Here is a 16,485-nt window from a genome sequence, read left to right on the forward strand (position 1 = left end):
AGTTTATTCCAATGATGCATGTACCCTAAATCATATTCTAAATCTGGTTCTACATGAAACATGTAGATAAACAATAAAAGTCAATGATAAGTTGGCGAAAAAATATCTTCCAATGCAAATTACCTAATGAGAATCTTCACACACTTATGTGAGACCCAAAATGATATTCCAACTTGACCCTACAATGCATATACAGACTAGAAAGAGTGATCTAGACAACAAAATCATTCAGGCATGCTGGCACACAACACAACTAACTAAACCAAGCACAAAATAGAATAATTCACATGTGAAATGAAAACAACACCAGAGATTAGAACTGAAACACTACAAAAACCAAATAAGCATGCCCTCCAAACAGTAATACTAGAATTCAAATATTTGGAAGTCACCAAGAAGGTTTTGGACTAGTTTGACAAACACTTTCACTATTAAAAATAACAATAACTACTTGTCTCATCTTTTCAACAACAAGAGGACCTACAAACTTGATAGAACACTATTCATAGAACATTATCAATATGTCGATGTCTGCACACCATAATCTTCAAAATCCAACTGAAATATTTCTTTCACTAGGACATTAAATACTCTTTCCTACATATTGAATCTTCTATGTACATTGAGGTCTTCTAGAGAATTCTTCCTGTAAGCATAACATATCTACCAACCAATAACAAGATCTAAACACTTAATATTGCGCCAGCTATACCATTGAAAAAATATCACCAACATATTGTAACATCAATGATAACACAACCTTTACTAATATACCAATTAGACTTAACAAACATCAAGCAACACATATTGATATAATACATCTTTCATAGCATCCCATAGAAAAATTTAACCGAGGCATGAATTAAACTCAACATCCACATCAACATCATACATGTCTAATATTCTTCTATAAAAAACTTTGACTGAGGTACCAATAAAACTCAACAGCAACACCAATTTATGAAATTCTTAAACAATAATACAAAATAGAGAAAACTTCATATACTTGCATGACAACATAATAAAAACTCACTTATCACCAACTATATCCACTAGTAGTTTTCACAACACAAGATTGTATCTAGAGAAGACCATATTTGGACAATACTAATAAGACATTCAAACCACCAATAGGTTTGATGACAAGACATAAGAGCAAACCACAAACAAGTTTGACATCGATAATAGCATAACTCAACTTTTAAACAATCTCCCCCTTTGGCATTGATAAAAATACTCCTAATAGGTAAATAATATCCCCACCAATAAAAAATGATATAATTGAGTTAAATGAGGCTCTTGCAAACTTTTTTATGTAAGAGAATCATTTAAGACACCAAGAAAACACTTAAAAAATATTTAATAGAGAAGTTGTGTTTTCATATCATACCAAAAGAAAACACTTAAAAAATATTTAATAGAGAAGTTGTGTTTTCATATCATACCAAATGGAACATCTGATAATACACCTATACAATATGATATTAAATTAGGGTTCTAACAATTATATAAACCTAAAATAAAATGGTACACACTCACTGGTTTTAGTTCATAGTAGACTTCTAGTGTTTGTCTCAGTAGGATACATAATCGAAATCTCTTTTCTTCATAATGGAGAGCGAAATAAAAATTAAAGTTTCAATGATTCTTTCCATCTCGCATTAATAATTGTTTGAAACTACATAAGAATTATAGAAGGTAACACACTCATGTCATGTATATTTAACCTAAGTGAAACAAGAATAGTTACAACACTTATTAGTAATTTAATTATACTAAAAAATGTGTTACCTATAGTAAGACATGGACATGTAACAAATAATAGAGGACAATTATATTTCTTTCAATATTTGTGGAGGGATCACAACCCATATAGTGATGGCCACTTTGTCCAACACTTGAGATTCATTTCCTTATGTATTTTTTATGCAATGTAAATGATAATGAAAATTTATCAAATCAATTATGTGCAACTACTATGGTTGTATCATATGAAAAAAATTAAGGAATGACAATGGAAGAAAAATATTGATAAGATACTTGAAGAAAGATATATGAATTACAAGAATACGTACAACACACATGAACTATTTTTGTAAGGTACCTTAATGAAATTTATTCACATGGAATGCATGATTGCAAGATACACTCAAAATAAATTTTGTTGTACTAGTTGTAAATATAAAATGGTATTCATGTAGTTTAAATTTAATTAGTATGCTTATTTAATTGATAGATATTGAATGATTTCCACCATTTTGTGCTTATACGAATGTGTATTAGATATTTATAATATAAAAATTCCTACTTCAATTTAAGATTTGAATTGTAATAAGTATTATTTGTGGAAAAATATATTCTTCTTCTTCTATAATAGACACTTATTTTTTCCAATATTTTCATTTATACATGGAGCTAGTTTCTCCCTTATACACATTCATATTTACAAAGTACATTTATTCAATTTCTTTTATAAAGATATTCTACAAATATTTCATTGTATGAAAATTATTTAAAACAAGAAACTTGATAATTAACAATATCAATGGCGAAATAAAAATTAAAGTTCCAGTGATTCTATCCATCTTTGGTTAGTAATTATTGTAAAATTCACAAGAGTTGCAAAAAAGTAACACTTTCATGTTGTGTAATTATATAGGTAAAGTAAAATACAAATAACTATACCATTTATTCTTTAAAAAGTTCAATTATATTAGACCACAATCTAACTAAAAATTTATGCATCGCCAATCTTATTATTTGTTATGACTATCTTCTTAGTAAATATTATGCATTTTCATATATTTAGCTACAATTTTAAGAAAATATTGTGTATATACATTTAAGTTGTTGTAATTTAATGAATTTAATTAAGAATCCATTTAAATATATGTAGCTTAATTTTTTTCTATGATATTTCAATCTTATCTAATTCAAAATGTTTAACTAATCCAAGGGGTTGAGCTTAGTTGGTTAAAGCATTGAGTTCTCAATGTGGAGACCCAAGTTCAACTCCCACGAGGGACATCTTTGTGGAATTCTATGTTGTGACTCTTGATTTTCCATTGATTGTATTTGTCACATTATTTAAAGTGGAGTTGTATACCCCATAATGCATTTTGACAAGTGACCAAGATTTAAACAATCTCTATATTTAATATATTAGGTGGCATTTATTTTCCATACACAAGAGTGGACAATCTATGTGATATTATGTAGTCTAATCCACTCCACTTATTTATTTTAATCGACTTCGCACTTCAAATATGTTCTAATTGTTGTTTCTATTTTATAGGCTAATGTATTCTCCCATAGGCTGTCGTATCTTAAAATCGAACAGAGCATCTTACCAGCTAATCTCCAGCACACTACTATTTATTATTAGTTTTATATTGCTGTTGCATAATTTGAACGAACAATTCAAAGGAAGTCTGTTGGAGTACTTGTATAATAAAATCAAAACAGCCATTCATATAGATGACAGATATAATAAAATTCTATTATTTAATTATTATATACTGCATCTAATTATACCATTGAGTCTACGTTACAGATTCTATTGTATGACCGTATGTGCTCCTAATAATTCCATGACAAATGACATTCAGAGCTATCCATTTGATGTTATCTATTGAGCTAATGGATGACCACATGTCAATACATAATGGGGGATGGAAAATTTTCATCTAACATATAAATTAGGCATCTTTTAAATATCACTTGCTCATTGCTTAATCTATTAGGTTGTTAGTGGTTTCTATTCAATTAAAACCAACATTTTGACAGTTAGTTCTTATGGGAAGGCAAAATTTAACTTCAATAAGCATGATTTCAGCTCTTACATTTTTTGTGGATCACATATATCAAATCAAAATGATAATTCTTTTCAAATAATTTTATTTTAGATTAATTTAAGATTTACTTTATGTTGTCCATGGATGAGAAGAGTGTTAGGGTTCCCACAGATACTGAGAGGGGGGGTGAATCAGTATCTGACCGGTAATGTGATTTTCTTAAAATAGAACATGCAGAACATAAAGTAATAGTATACCGATATGCAAGAATTAATATAAATAACAGAATAAAAAATATCCACATGAAAAGAACACCATAACAGAAGATGTTTAACGAGGAAACCCAGTGTGGGAAAAACCTTGGTGGGATTTGTGACCCACAATATTCACTTACTGGCCAATAAGAGAATATTACTTACAATAGGGGCCTGCACATGCAGGAAGGCCAACTTCCTAGAGCACACTGCTCAATAAGAAGTCACACTGACTTACAATGAGGATTATGCAAATCCAATGATCTATATTGCTTTACAATAGCATCTCAATGCCAGATTCAGTACCGGTTCTTAATCTGTTCTTTACATATACCCTTGACCTACAATTCACATATTAGGTCTGCCTTATAATTTTCTTTTGCTTCCTATCCATATCCCACAAATGACTACAATGATCTCTTTTATATACAAGAGTCATTTTTACAATAATAAACAAAATATTACATATCAAAAATCCTGTCGGCCTCTGTGCTGGTATACATGTTTTCTTCTGTGTCGGTGTACATCTTCTGTGCCGGTGCCAATGTAGATTGATCTTGCTGATGCCGGTGCACTGTCTTGTTTGAATAATGCTTTTCCGGTATAATGTCTTGCCAGTGCCATGGGATTGCAAGGTTGCCTGTGTAATGTTTTGCCGGTATAATGTCTTGCCGGTGCCATAGGATTGCAAGGTTGCCTGTGTAATGCTTTGCTGGTATAATGTCTTGCTGGTGCCATAGGATTGCAAGGTTGCCATCAATGACAAAACCTTCAATCACATACAATGTCTCATTGGAGTGTCCATATGCCAACAAAGAGAGTCTTAGGCTTTTTGTGAAATGAACTTTGATCAAGCTTCTCCCAAGCAAAGGAAAATCTTGGTTTATGAGAATTCTATTTCAAGAAGCCTACAAGTTCATTATTGTTAAGTAAATAGTTCATTTTCATAATTTTGACACCACTAAAAAATTAAAGAGTAATTCAATATTGTGAATCAACCCCATACACTATCAATGATATCAAGGTATTCCTCCAAAGATGCTAAAATAGTGCTAGTGTCATCACATGTATACGTAATTCAAAAAGTTAAAATCAACAAAGAACTAAACTAAGCATGTTAAAAGAATACAGAAAATAATGGGAATTGCAATGTAATGTAGAAAACAAATACTTTTAATAGGTTTAGAATGATATTCTCAAATATTTTCTTGTTTTAGTAAAAAAAATGTGTAGATCCTTTTAATCTAGATAAGATATCTTGAAAAAGTGTAATATTGATTAAAATATTATCTAAAATACATGCAAAAAATAATAAGCACCGAGATGTCTATAAATATCATACATTAATAGATAATCACTATTCTCAAACTAGCTAATTTCCAAAGGATATGTACAAATCAATAGTTTGAGATCCTTTTCAAGGAATCATTCTACTCTATTTAAAAGAAAGCCCACATAATGATAATCAGACCAACTAAATCTAAATAATTTGCAAGAACTCAATATACTCAACTTGAATTGAAAAGACTATCTACCAAATAAAAATGTTTAAAAAAAAACTATCTACATTATCAATATTTTTTGAAGATGAAATTATATTGAACTAGAACTTTTACCAATGGCATTTAATCAATGAAAAATAATAGTTGAGATAAATACAATTTTAATAGTATTTTCTTATGTTTTTGTGTTTCCCTTGATTTCATATATGAACATAACTGTAAATAATTTATCATTTACCTATATGAAACATAATATGAAAAATAATGTTTTCAACATATTGGTGCAGTCATGGTCGGAGGGTCCTCAAAGAGAACATTCTGGACCGTGCAGAAAGAGTTAACACAACAAAAGCAACACAACATGATGGAGGCAATGCAAAATAGACTTAATTATATCATGAAAATCAATTACAATCTACTGGCAACATGTGGGCTCACAAGATTCGACACACAAGCCTGACTATATACAAAAGAAACACAATATGATGGAGGCAATGCAGAATAGACTTAATTATATCATGAAAATCAATTACAATCTCTCGGCTACATGTGGGCTCACAAGATTCGACACACAAGCTTGATTACATACATGCTCAAATATAATATCTCATCTCAAGCATGAATGCGAGCCAACTCTGGACCTCCTAACCTTTAGATTTATCTTCTATGTTCTCATCACTGATTTCTAAATGCTTAATTACATTGATTTATATGATCAAGAATGATCCGTGTTGGCCCAAGATGAAACAAATACTGATGAACAAGGTGTAACATGTAAAACAACAAGGTCAAACTCCACCAAAGAGATCCTTTTGGAAAATCCATGGAATGAAGTGCGGACCCAAGGGAAGGTCAGCCACACACCAAGGAACATTGGAAAAAATAAACTAAATCTTTCCAAGCTATGTAAGTTATTTGCAGGATTCACCAATAGAAAATAGGTCCAAGCGGTTTCGGTGTTCCAAGCCAGAAAACTGTCTCAGATTCCAAAAGCGATAACTTGGCGAAAAAAGATCCAAATGTCCCACAGACTTAAGATAAGGTAGATGAACAGGTTCACAAACAAAATCCAGCTCTACAAGATCCATGGTGCAAATGCAAAGAAACACAAAAATAAATGTTGAAATTGCAAAATAGGAACAAACTAAAAGAAAATGTTTTTGGTCAATGCAAGATTGCCAAGAACCAGTGATGCTCCTGCATCAGACATCCCGGGTTGTTGAAGAAGTGAGTCCCTCATTGTGTTGGGGTTAGAGGAAAACCAAGATGGTCTACCTCTACCTGAGAAATCCATGATGAATCTTTAGCTGGTTTGCCCTTTGACTTCACAAGATACTCTCTGTATTGGTTGCTCCAGATGCTACGCCCAATCCTACTATCCAAAATATCTTCAATCTGATCTGGTATCCTCTAGGGCATCTTCTTCTCCAAGTTCTCTCCACTGTCCTCACCGAATTTTGCCTCATGGTACTAATGGAGATTTGCAATTTTGAATATAGGTGAAATACCCAAACTATCAAGTAACTCCACTTCATATGCATTTTTAGAATTGAATTTCCTCAATATCTTACAAGGTCCAAACTTCCTCATCTGCAACTTATTTTAGGTTCCAAATGGGAATCTCTCTTTTCTTAGATACACCATTACTTCATCGCCAACTTCAAATTCCTTATGTCTCCTCTTCTCATCCGCTTTCTCCTTATACTTGATGTTCATGGCCTCCAAATGTTGTTTGATCTAAGTATGTATTGTCTTCATATGCCCTGCAAATTCTTTTGCTTCTACACTCCTTTTATCTTCATTACCGATGTCTCTCAATTCTGATATGCCTCTAGGGTGTGCTCCGATAAAAATCTTAAAAGGTGTTCTTCTGGTACTCATGTTCATTGAATTATTATAGGCAAACTCTTCTTGTGCAAGGATCAAGTCCCAACTTCCAGTTTTCTCTCCGACTAAACATCTCAACAAATTTACTAGACTCCTATTCACTATCTTCGTCTGTCCACCAGTCTATGGGTGAAAACTAGAACTAAACTTCAAATCTGTCTTCATCTTCTTCCAAAGTGTCCTCCAAAAATATCCAACAAAATTAGTGTATGTCTGAAACTATGCTTTTAGGTAATCCTTGCAATCTCACCACCTCCTTGAAAAATAGGTCAGCTATATGCACCGCATCTATTGTCTTCTTACAAGGTATAAAATATGGCATCTTTGAGAATCTATCCACCACCACAAATATAGAGTCATTTCCTCTCCGCGTCTTAGGCAAGCCAAATATAAAATCCATGGTTATGTCTTCCCAAGGTCTCTCTAGAACTGTCAAAGGCTTATACAATCCAATATTTTGACTGTTACCTTTTTCAAGTTGACAAATTCTATACCTCTCAACAAATTTCTTGACATCCTTATGATGCTAAGGTCAACATTAATTCTCTAATCAATGCCAATGTCTTATCAACACTAAAGTGTCTGGCTAATCCTCCACTATGCTTCTCCTTTATCAGACTCTCCCTCATAGAAATCTTAGGTATACACAACTGAACTCCTCTAAACAACATCTCATCTAGAATGAAATAGTCCAACCACTTACTTCTATCCACCATAACCGGTTCCTTACAAGCCTTCCAAGGTTCTACAAAATCTGGGTCATCCTCATACAAATTCTTCAATTCCTCAAAACGTAATGTCTCCACTCTCATCTCTGCCAACAAATTCCTCCTTCTTCTCAAAGCATCAACAACTCTATTTTACTTTCCACTTCTATGCTTCAACACAAAGGTATAACTCTGCAAGAACTCTACCCATCTCTTATGTATCTGATTTAGCTTACTCCAACTATTCAAATATTACAAAGCTTGACAATCGGTATACAACACAAACTCCTTAGGCAACACATAATGTGTCTACTTCTTCAATGCTTGAATTATGACATAAAACTCATGGTCATACACAAAACATGTTCTTCTTCCATCATTCTTTGATACCGATCATGCACTCATCTCCTTCTCTGATTCTGATATGATAATATCCACTCTTGAAATCCATCTTTGTGTAGTACTTGGCTCCACTAAAACAATCCAGTATGTCATCCATCCTATGCAAGGGAAATATATACTTCAATGTGATCTTGTTTATTACTCTCGATTCAATACACATCCTCCTTTGTCCATCCCTCTTAGGTGCTAATACTGTTGGCATTGCACAAGGACTCAAGCTTTCTCTGATCAAACCTTTCCTCAAAAAATCCCACACTTGTCTATTCAGCTCCTCATTCTTTGCTGGTGTCATCCGGTGTGCTGCTCTATTAGGAAAACTAGCTCAGGGAATCTGGTTTATACAATGACTGATACTCCTTACAGGGGGTAATCCATTAGGTACATTATCTGAAATGATGTCTCCATACTCTATCCACAAATCCTTTATTTCTTCTAGTTGTTCTCCTTCATGATCCAGATTGTTAGTCTTCTTAGGAACTAAGGCAAAACACACTTTCTCAAGTCTCATCTCATCCAGGAATTTCCTTCCATCCACCAAACAAATTCTAGCACTTGTACAAACTTCAGTTTTTCAGAGGCTCCTTTAAGGGCAATAAGGTCTACTTCATCCCATTTGCGACAATAGTGTATATGTTGTTTCTCCCATCATGTATTGCCTATATATCAAATTGCCAAGGTCTACCCAACAAGATATGACATATATCCATAGGCATAATATCACACAAAACTCCATCATGATAAGATCTAATATTCAATTTCAGGAAACATTGTTCCCTTACTAGTATCTTATGATCATCCTAAATCCATGCTATCTCATAAGGCTTAGGGTGCTTCAATCTCTCCAAATTTAGCTTACTCACCATCTCCTTTGAAACAAGATTATCTGAACTACCACTATCAATATTGACTTTACAATACTTACCAGATACTTTACATATGGTCTTGAACAAATTCCTCCTATGCAAGGGCTCCTCATCCTCTCCGGTGTGACACAAAGCTCTCCTCATCACCAACAATTCTCCATCTTCATGTTTATTAGTTGAATTGGTATTGTCTTCTTCTACCAATGTTTCTCTCCCACTACTCTCTACCTTCCTACATTCAAAAGAACACTGTCCTTCTCCTCCGCACTTAAAGAAAGTTCCTCTAAATACTCTTTTATCTTGTCTTTTGTCTTCTTTTTCATAACCCTCATTCTGGTATCCATCAGGTTCTCTTCTCCGGTAAAATATTATATCATCCTTTCGGTATGAACTACCATCTCTACTAACTTCCTTGTACTTATTATGACCTGTATAGGGTCCTCTTCCTCTGGAATAGCTTCTTCCTCCTTGAAATATTGCGCACCTCTACCTCTTTGCTTATTCTCATGTCTTTTGTTCAACTTCTCTTCTACTTTCAAGGCATATTGATAGGCTTCCTCAACACTCTGCAACTTAATTAGACTGAGTTCATCTTATATAGACATCCACAACCCATTTAGGTACCTAGCAACTTGTTTAATCTCATCATCAATATGTCTGGATCTGATATTCAACTTGTAGAATTCTTTGTTATACTTGTTCATACTAGATTCCTTCTTCTTCAAATTCTGCAACTTTTGGAATAGATTCACTTGGTAATCAAAAGGCATGAACCTTGATTTCAACTTTGTAACCATCTGCTCCCAATATTTGATGTTCTCTTTACCTATTCTTTGTCTATCTACCTATAAATGTTCCCACCAAAGAGATGCATGTCCTTTCAACTTAGTGCAAGCATATCTTACCTTCCTATCTTTCGTGGTACCTTCAAAATCAAAATACTTTTCCATCTTTGTGATCCAATCTATCAATTCATCTGAGTCCAACTTTCCATCATAATCCAATGGGGTAAAATGTGGTCTGGTATTCAGTCTAGACAATGTTCTTATAAACCTATCTTCATCTAGATCATTCACTAGTGGATTTTCTCCTTGCATCTTCAATATGTTGGCCTCTTCCCTGGCCCATTTCAACAACTTCTAATCTGGCTGCAATTCCTCTCAATATTTCCATCATGTAGTAGGGTCTACATTTCCACGTGGTGGACCATCTTTATGCTAGTCCTCTGCAACTATAGGTTGGATCCTCAATTTGCCACTGTACAACAAAATCTTACAAGACACTGCAATCTTTGGAACCTTTGATACCACTTGGTGTAGTCATGACAGGAGGGTCCTCAACTAAAATTTTCTGGATCATGTAGAAAGATTTAACACAATAGAAGCAACTCAACGTGATGTAGGAAATGTAGAATAAACTTAATTATATCATAAAAATAAATTATAATACGTCAGAAACATGCAAGCTCACAAGATTCAACACACATGCCTGACTACATACATGCTCAAATATAATATCCGGGCTCAAGCAAGAATGTGAGCAAACTCTGAACCTCCTAAACTTCAGATCTATCTTTGTTGTTCTCATCACTAGTTTCTACATGCTTAATTACATTGAGTTATATCATCAAGAATGATATGCGTCAGCCCAAGATGAAACAAATGCCAATGAACTATTGGCCATTTGGAGGAATTGATTATGTGTTGTATTGATGTTTTGTCATTAATGTCAACACCAGTAGTTTTGGATTCTTTACTGGAACCCTTCTGGTCTTGGTAGGATGTTTGGTTTTTGGTTGGAATTGATCCAATATGCTCCGGTATGTTTGAGTTATGGAATTGGCTTATTCATGCTACTCATGTTCATTTTCAGTTAGATGGTTTTGGATTTAGTGATCAGATGCTATCCTATTTTCTAGAAAGCTTGGTTTGTTGTTCTGGCGAGGGTTTCACCAGCAGAGATTTGATGAATTGCATAAGTGGTATTAGTGCAGCTTTTGGTGGAGTTTCAGGATGCTGATGGTGATCACGTTCGAGATTTGGCAGATTGAGATCATTGCTTTAGCATGTATGGACCTAAATTGGGTCCCGGTGTATCTAGTTTATGGATCGGCTTAATGTAACATGTGGATTGGACCTCTTGATGTGTTTCCAGGATGTCTTATGGGTTGAATATTATTTGTTTGGTCTAAGGCTGACATGTTTTGTAATTATATAATTGTTTTATTGTGTGGTGGCTGACCTTATTGTTTTTGGTCAAGGGTTTATATATATCTGATGTAAGATCTCATTGTAGATCATATGTGTATGGGAATGGGATTGATATAGGAGCGAATAATGTAATAATAATTCAGGTCGATCATTGGTGATCAAGTTGGGTTTATGTAAGAGAATTTAGTCATCCGGTATTGATCTTAACTGGAAGAGTATTTAGGCATAGGAGATGCTATCTTTGCAGCTCATTTATTTCTCCGAATTGTAGTCTGGATTTCTATGTAGTCAGTGAGACTCCTTTTGTGATGATTAGTGCGCTCTAGGATTTTGGCCCTCCTCCAAGTGCAGGCCTCTAAAATGTAATTTACATACTTACTGCAGAAGTATTATCTGACTGTGGGTAGGCTTCCCACCATGGTTTTTCCCTTTACCGGGTTTTCCATGTATAAATCTTGGTTTAATGTGGAAGGTATTTATTCTTTGATTATTGTTTATGCTTATTTGGTTTATCTGCTATTTTGGTATTTATTTGAAGCATTTTGGTATTGATCTTTTGGGTTTCGGTATTAAAGTTTTAATTACTAAATGTTCCGGTAATCTGAGACAAATGATTCACTCCCCCTCTCAGTTGTCTTCTAGTTATTTGAACTATCTAGCAATTGGTATCAGAGCTCTGGTCCTCTCTATAGAAGCTTAACCACTTGAGGAAGATTCTATGGAAACTAACAATTCAAGTTCATCTAGTTCATTTGGAACTATCTTTCAGAGAGATATTCCTAGGCTTCATGGAACAAATTACACAGTATGGAAGATTCAGATGGAGACTCATCTGATATGTCTTGGTAAGGAGATTTGGGAGATCACACAGAATGGTGTTACACCTCATAATATGACATCTAGCAATCCTCCTCTGACAAACTTGGATAAGAAGGTTGAGAATGATTGTAAATCAAAAGAAGCCCTCTTGTGTGGACTTTCTGATCAACAAATAATGGAAATATCTGACAAATCATCTGCAAAGGCTATATGGGACAAGTTGGAGACTCTTAATGAAGGTTACCCTAATTTGAAGATTGTTAAACTTGATGGTTACTGGGTGAGATATGAAAACCTAAATGGAAGAAGATGAAAGGATTACTGTATTCATGGAAAGCATAAATGAGATTGTGATGGGAATTCAATGTTGTGATGGAACTCCTAGTGAAGATGAAGTAGTTTCTAAAGTTATGAGAGCTTTATCACTGACTTACAAGATGAAGGCTACTGCAATTAATGAATTGAGAACAATGGCTAATACTTTTGTCAACAGGGATACCTTGGTTGGGAAATTAGCTGCTTTTGAGCTTGAAGAATTTGGACCCTCTAGAGCTGTGAAGTCTGAACCTGCTTTTCATGCATTTGCATCATCAACCGGTAAGAAAGATTGGAGAGATTTATATGAAAATAATTTGGATGATATGAAGAGAGAAGATGAAGAATTTGAGAAAATTGGAGCACCATTTGCTAGAAGAGTACCTAAAGGATCGGTAGGAAGTATGTATGAAGGAAAATCACTTTTCAAATGTTTTGCTTGCAATAAGATTGGTCATTTTGCATCTCAATGTCCTGAAAAGAATTCAAGATTTGAAGAAATAACTAGAAGATCATTTAAGCCTAACCCTATATATCAGAACAAGAATAAGTACATGAAAAACAGAGATAAATCATGCTAAATAGCGGATGAGGAAGGTGTTACCGATTCTGATGATGAACCAATAGAAGACTCTGCTAGTGGTTCTGACAATGGAACAAAATCAATTTTCCTGTCTATCAAGGAAGATGCTCCAACACTCGAAAAGAATGTACCTGAAGAGAAGGCACTTACTGCTAAAATTGAAGATAAGGATGAATGGGTAATTGACAGTGGATGTTCACATCATATGACTGGAGAGAAAGGAAAGTTTCTATCTTTGCAAGAATGTGATGGTAGTCTAGTTAGATTTAGAGATGACAAAGCATGTATGATCAAGGGAAAAGGAACTATATCATTGGATGGTAAGCACAATACTGGTAATGTTTATTATGTTGTAGGTTTAGAGCATAATATTTTGAGTTTAGGTCAATTGGTGGATAAGGGGTTTCAATTACAATTCAAGGATGGAAAATACAAAATCATTAACAGATCTGGTTTGGAGATTGCAACCGGTACACAAACAAAAGGTAATATATTTCATCTAAATTTCGATGAGAAGACATGTTTGATTGCACAACTTTATGAGTGTTGGTGATGGAATAAAAGGCTATGTCATGTGAATTTTGATTGCATTGTAAAGATCAATTCAACTAAGGCAGTTAGAGATATACCTAAGATTGTGAAGCCCTATAATCTGGTATGTAAAGAATGTCAAATGGGAAAACATGTCATAACCTCTTTTAAAAGTATACAAGATAAATCTAATGACATTCTTGATATTAATCATACTAATTTGTGTCGCCTTGCTAGAGTTAAAAGTTTTCAAGGTGATAGATATTTAATGCTAATCATTGATGATTATTCTAGAATGATGTGGGTTACTTTTCTAAGGGAAAAATCAGAGGCTTTTGAAAAGTTTAAAATATTTAAAGCTAAAGTTGAGACAAAGAAAGGATTGAAGATTAAATGTTTAAGGTTAGATCATGGTGGAAAATTCACATCCTGGTGAGTTTAATAACTTTTGTGAGAAGCATGGTATAAGGAGACAATTTTCTGCTCCCCGAACACCTCAACAGAATGGAGTTGTGGAAAGGAAGAACATAACTATCTTGGATGCTGATAGAATAACAATGATGGAAGCTAGTCTACCTCATATCTACTGGAGAGAAGCAGTGAGCACAATGGTTTATATATTAAATAGAGTACATATCAAAGGAGAAACTAGTAAGACAACTTATGAATTATGGTTTGGCAATACACCTACAGTTAGGTATTTCAGAATCTTTGGTAGTAAATGTTATATTAGAGAGATGATATCATTGGAAAATTTGATCTTAGATGTAATAAAGGAATTTTTCTTGGTTATAGTAATGAAAGAAAATCATATATATATTATAACAAGAGATTGTGGAGAATTGTGGAGAGCTCTAATGTCAAGGTGGATGAGATGAATAGAAGTCAAATCAGAGTTTATGAGAAAGAACCGATAGTCGAAATGATCGTAGCTGAACTGGTATCATCTTTATTAGAACATAATGTTGAGCCAGTTACTCCAACAGTATCAGAAAATTCAATAGTAACTGAACAATCAGGAAGAGGAACAGAGAGTCAGAAGACCCCTACGTATGTGATATTGATTCATTCATAAGATCAGATCATTCAGGATAAGAACAATGGATTGATGACAAGAAGCAGATTGACATCTAATGAGGTATATTTATTTTCTCAAGTTGAACTGGTATCAGTAATTGAATTATGTAAAGATGAATCTTGGATGAAAGCTATCAAAGAAGAATTATATTAGATTGAGAAGAATGACAAATGGACTTTAGTTCTTCGGCCTAAAAATAAGAATGTTATTGGAATTAAATGGCTTTTTAAGAATAAATTGAATGAAGACGGAGAAGTGGTAAGGAACAAAGCTAGATTGGTTTGTAAAGGATATTTGCAGAAGGAAGGAATTAATTATGGTGAAAATTTTACACCTATAGCTAGGATTGAAGCTGTAAGATTATTTCTTGCCTATGCTGCCCATAAAACCTACAAGGTTTGTTGGCATATGATGAACAAGTATGATGATAATGTATGTTGTCATTGATGTCAATAAGTGCAGGTGAACCGGTATGAATATTGGAATAAGTTGTTATTGATGTTCAAGTAAGAGAACCGGTATGAAGGGATGAAGTGGACCAGTGTCAGGGTTTCACTAAGTGTGACTATCGATTGGTAGTCTCAGCTCTAGGGTTTCCAGTTTGGCAATCTAGCTTGTGCGATGCAATCGGTGACATTCTGTGATGAGTTAGCTAAGAGATAAGGATGAAATCAAGATGCCATGTCATTTTTATGCATGTAAAGGATTTCATTGGGGATCTTACATGTGAAGATCGATTGCATTAAATATCTACCTCGGGAATGAACATTCTTTTTAGCGGTATGTGAAGAGAGCGTGATGGGTTACTGATTTCCATATGCGGTGAAGAATGGATGATGTAGAATGACTTGTGATCTGTTTGAGATTGTTTTCTTCTATGCAAAGTGTTTGAATAGTCAGGATTGGACCGCTTGTAATTATAAACCTAAAATGTTTAGGGTTTAGGGTTTTCGCTACCTACCTAATTGTTGTCTATAAGGTCGATGATGTTTGTTATTGTTTGTGTTGGAAAATGTTGTGTTTGTATCCGAGTGATGAAACACTTGCCAGACCAGTGAGTGGAAAACTGCAGAGTGTGATTGTAGAGTAGAGGAGCTGAAAAGGATCTGCCTTAGCATGTAGTGTTGTTATCAGATTAGAGATTTACTTGTTGTCTTCTAACCATTTCAACAGTAGGAAAATCCCTTTACTGGGTAGCTTTAACAGGCTTATTGCAAATCCTCTAACCATGTGACTCAAGATCATTGAGTTCTTCAAATCCTCTAGCGAGATAACCTTTAATAGGGTATATAGCCATCCCTTAACCGAGCGATCTTTAACAGGATCTGTTCCTAATAGAATCTTTTTGTAAAGTCTTTAACCAGACTAGGCTCCTAACAGAGTGAGCTTCAAAAGAGTTCAAAAACAAGCTTGTGGGTATTCATCACCACTGTGGTTTTTTCCATTTGGGTTTCCACATGAAAAATTTGTGTGTCATGAGTTGTGCATTTTTCATGTCATGATTGAGCAATCTTTGTTTAGGTGAATATGCATGCAAAGA

Source organism: Cryptomeria japonica, chromosome 9 (assembly GCF_030272615.1).
Source record: "Cryptomeria japonica chromosome 9, Sugi_1.0, whole genome shotgun sequence".
Classification (NCBI taxonomy): domain Eukaryota; kingdom Viridiplantae; phylum Streptophyta; class Pinopsida; order Cupressales; family Cupressaceae; genus Cryptomeria; species Cryptomeria japonica.